We start from the raw sequence: 4526 nt of genomic DNA, 5'->3' as shown, positions 1-4526 counted from the left end.
TAATTATGATAGACAAAAGGAAGAAAGGAAGAAAGAAAACAGAGAGAGAGAGAGAGAGAGAGAGAGAGAGAGAGAGAGAGAGAGAGAGAGAGGAAGGAAGGAAGGAAGGAAGGAAGGAAGGAAGGAAGGAAGGAAGGAAGGAAGGAAGGAAGAAAGGAAGAAAGGAAGAAAGGAAGAAAGGAAGAAAGGAAGAAAGGAAGAAAGGAAGAAAGGAAGGAAGGAAGAGACAACATCATGTGTGAATGAAGATAGCCTTTGTCTGTCCCTAAGGAGAATTCTGATTTTGCTCATTTTTCCTCTGTTCCCATCATTCCTCTGAAGTAAAGGGAGAAAGTATGTGCACAGATAATGAAAGACATTAGGAAGGAGACCAGAAAGGAAATATGCAGAAAGATATAGTTATGCATTTTGAGAGAACATGGGGCATATTAGAGAGAAAGATTTTGAAAGAACTGAAGCAAGAAGAACTAGAGTGGGGAAGATGCTGGTCTCTGAGACTTCCAAATGAAGAACATGACTATTGACGCACATCTTTTGTGTGGTTTCAGAGGTTGCGACACCCGTGGAGACATATCTTGGGCTCAATAGATTTATCAATTTCACACCTGAGGGTCTCAGAGACTGGAACTACCCATGTTTCTCAATTCAAGTATTAAGTTCAACTAGAACATTTATAAATGATTTGTTCTGATCTGGGCACAGTGAGGTGAGCAGTGCAGAGAAATGACCTTCCCTTCACAAAGATGTGTGCACGAGACTGCCAAGTTTGTACAGGGAGATAGTGGCAGGCAAAATCTCAGGTTCTCTCCAGGGAGAAAGTCCCACGTTAGCTTCTCTGGCTTCCGTGTTCCAGCACCCATGCTCATTAGCCATTTTCCTGCCACTAGACAGAACGTTGAGATAATTAACTCATAATAAAAAGGGTTATTTTAGTTCACAGTTCTGAGTACTCATGTCCAAGCTCAGAAAACTCTATTACTGCTCAGGCCTCTGGACAGCAATGGTGTTGGGATGCAAAGAGAGAAGTTCAGAATCCCAGGAGCTCCTTGGCTCCAATGACCTAAGGACCTCTTCCTAGGCCACTCCTCTTTCCACTGGGTAGCCCCAACCTCAGCACTAATTTTGTTTTTTAATACATGGACCTCTGGGGTAGGCAGTTACCCTAAGCACATATACTCTGTCCTGGGGGAGAAGTATGGTACAGACTAGAACATTAGTGGAATTTTGCAGGGCCTGAAGTCACTTGAAGGGTAGATTTAGAGAATCCAGCTAGAGGAGGCAGTGTAGGACCAGAAACCTGCACTTTGTGTGTGTCTTTATACTGTTTAAATTTAAAAGTTCGTACTGTTACAAATTTCCCCAAAATGTTAGTGTACAGGGAAACAAGATCAAATAGAACAGCCCTCCCTCCCCATTCTCAGGTTTCCTCTTGTTTCCTTCCGGAGTCTGGACTCGGGTGCTCCTTTAGAATGAAACAGGAGGGGAACGACATTTAAAAATTAAAAGTCAAGGAGCAGGCAGACGCTGTCCATCTAGCTTCCCGTTCCAACTCCTTCAGTTCTTTGGATTTTACAGTCTTGGCTTTGGGAGAAATGTGTTTGCTTAGGTCTCAGTTTACTCTCTGAGCAACCAGGCTGCTGCAGCCTCCATTGGAATCCGGATGGACGTCTTGCTCAGCACAGCTACCTGTTCTTCCTCACGGTTGGTTCTGTCTCCCTGTGTCCCTCTTTGCCTTCCATATCAGTTAGCAGATCTTTGTTATACTGATGGAAAGCTGACTATCCCCCAGATTGCTTGGACCAAGACACTACTGGTTACAAATTTAGACTCCTAGGCAAGCAAGGTACAGTGAATCAAATAAACTTGACCTTTCTTTCACCTCTCAGTTGCTTTTGTCCTCCCCAGAGGAGCTTGGTCTTGCCTGGCACTAAGGTAATAAGGGTGAAATTCTGGGAAAATCCAGCTGGCAGCTTATTACCCCATGAGGCTTTATTTAAAGTAGCCATGTATTAACAGGTTCACTTTTAGAACGCTTCCAGTCATAACAAAAAAAAACTCGGGCAGGAAAGCTGTCATGGAGACCAGTGTCCCTCCTCCAGCCCCCACCACCTCCCAAGGACAGAAGACAGACCACAGGTCACAAAGTTAGCCAGGAACCTGCATTTGGTTGCACTCTTGGAAAAGTAACCTAAAGCGACCCAGAGAGGGTGCCACCCCTTAGTTATTTGTTCTCCAATAGTAGGCTTCCCCCCTCCCCTTCCCTCCCCTTCCCTCCCTTCCCTTCCCTCCTCTCCTCTCCATCCCGCTCCCCTTTCCTCCCCTCTCCTTCCCTCCCTTTCCCTCCCCCTTCCCTCCGGTTCTCTTCTTTCTTTTTTTTTTTTCCTTCTCTACTCTTCTCTTGATTCCACGAGTTTGAAACTATAATTCCGTTTCTTTAAAGCGCTGTTTGTGTGACTTTCCCAGCTGAGGAAGACAATCTGTATAGATGGTGGCACCACTGGCAGGCTGCTGCATTTCAGTCCCACTGCAGTACCCTAGGTGACTTGGGAAAAGCCTCCAGTCCTCATCAATGTATCCAATTGGACTTTTGGAAATCTATTCGGTTAAGAGTGTGAGTGCGTGTTTGGGGAGGGCTGGTCACGTGAACGCTAGTCTCTCCAATCTGGGTACCAATGAAGCCAACACCGGCCAGGAGGGAAACATCAATGAGCCAGTGACCAGTTTGCCCTGGCCTGGTGAAGCACTGCAGAGTCTGAGGCCCCAGAAGGGCGAGCAGAGTGCACCTGGAGAAAAGGAGAGCGGCGGACAATGTTAGCTTCTGCTTCTCCACTGGGGGCCGCAGTCACCTTCAGCATCCGGAAAAAGGGAGAAGCAAACCCCGGGGTGGATCTGGCCCGAGGCTCCCTCCAGTTCCAACCTCTGCTTGCTTTTGCCTGGGCTCAGCAGGCGCTTCGACTCTTAAGGAAGCAGAGGCTTTCTCAGGACTCGGGGTTGCGGGTGTCCACTCTCTAGGTGGCTGCAGCCTCTGGCAGGGCACGCCCTCAGCGCTATTGCCGCGCCCCTCTGGAGTCTGCCCCTCCCGCCCTAGGGAGCGCTTACCCACTGCTGGAGAGTCCTGCCTTCCTCTGCTCCCCAGGCGGGAGAGGATGGAGAGGCTAAACTGGGTCTCTGGCCATCGAGTTCCTGGCCCGAGCTGCCCACGGTATCCAAGACCGTGACGTGGCGACACTGGCTTAGCCTCAGAAACCGAGATTGGGGCTGATCGGGACTCTGAGGCCGCATCCTCCAGCCGCTGAGAGCCCCAGCATCATGCAAGTGGGCAGTGGCTGCCGACTGCCCAGGAAAGCCCGGGTGCGACCCTAGTCTGCAGATCCAGAGCTCTTGTGCTGTGGGGGCTGAAGTTAACCTACGCCAGGGGTGTTGCCCCAAGTGCAAAGCTTGGGCTGCCCCGGAGTCTAGGACTCTTTTGCCTAGGGAAGCTCTGCGTTGGAGGCCCTGTGGACCACCACCTCAGAGCCACGCAAGACCTGCGCAGGACCGGGGACGGAGAGCTGGAGCAGCCCCCAGAGGTAACTTCAGAAAGCGGGAGACCCATGGGCACCCGAGCGCACATGTGCAAGTGTGTGCATGCAAGGTGTGATCGCTACGTGCCGGTTGCTATTACACAGGGACTCTGTGTAAAGTCCCAGGCTGCTGGCACTCCTCCCTGGCTCCGATAGGTTCCCGATTGCAGGCCGCCTGGGCACGGAGACCCTTTTCGCTGAGCTCCGTACGGTAGTGGGAAAAGGGGTGTGCGTGTGCACGCGCATGTGGTATGTGTGTTTGTGTGTGGTGTGCATGTGTGTGTGTGTGTGTGTGTGTGTGTGTGTGTGCGCGCGCGCGCGCACGGTAGGTAGTAGGCTTGGCCATATCTGGTGGAGGGAAAAGAGATGAAAGTAGAGATACAATGGCCAAAGACCACATAATTCTGGGCAAGTTTTCCTGGTTAAGAATTCATTTCAGACAATGGTGTTTTGGGGGTCAAGTAGGTGAACTGTCTGTGTGACACCTCCCCACCCCCGACCTATCGGAGTAAGGTGGAGAACTGAACCAACCCTAGAAGAACGGACCAGTGAATCCCAACCTTAAATTGCGATTTCCAGTTACATTGTTGTGGAAAGGGGGTGTCTTTCTTCCTGGAGACGTTCAACTTCACCTGCCAGAAAACACCAAAGCAAGGCCTTGGCTGGCAGCGGGGCTTGAGTTCATTCACACACTAGCTCACCCGCTCAGCAGCCTTTCCCACCTGCTCTACCGCCATCCCTGCCAAGTCCTGTACTCTGCGAGGCCACAAAACCAGCAAGTAATCATTGGTCCTCTCTGCAAGAGTGCAGGGAGCTTCTGGGAGGCAATTGAGTAGCTTGCTCTAACAGCATGCATGCCGACGTTGTTTGTGAAATAGTAGTCAAAGGTTGTAAACACCGGGGTGGGGGTGGGGTGGTGAGGTGAGTTGTGGTCAGCTAGTCTTTTCAGTGGGAAATTAAGTA

The 4526-nt window shown here is 50.4% G+C and overlaps 1 protein-coding gene across 2 annotated transcripts in view; it reads left to right on the top strand.

Moving 5' to 3' along the window:
- The first annotated feature begins 2783 nt into the window (after positions 1-2783).
- Positions 2784-4526, top strand: part of Minar1 (membrane integral NOTCH2 associated receptor 1) — a 35504-nt gene continuing 33761 nt past the window's right edge. Inside the window, exon 1 of one of the 2 annotated variants that reach the window (XM_021173037.3) lies at positions 2784-3569. The gene's annotated coding sequence lies outside the window, so the exon portion shown is untranslated. The remainder of the gene's footprint in view (positions 3570-4526) is intronic. The other variant, XR_003837534.2, reaches the window with a different exon arrangement.

The sequence above is a fragment of the Mus caroli genome, unplaced genomic scaffold, assembly GCF_978045245.1.
Source record: "Mus caroli unplaced genomic scaffold, Mus_caroli_1 scaffold_11, whole genome shotgun sequence".
Lineage (NCBI taxonomy): Eukaryota > Metazoa > Chordata > Mammalia > Rodentia > Muridae > Mus > Mus caroli.
The sequence above is the reverse complement of the archived record's forward strand: the minus strand, read 5'-3'. Positions and strand labels throughout refer to the sequence as shown.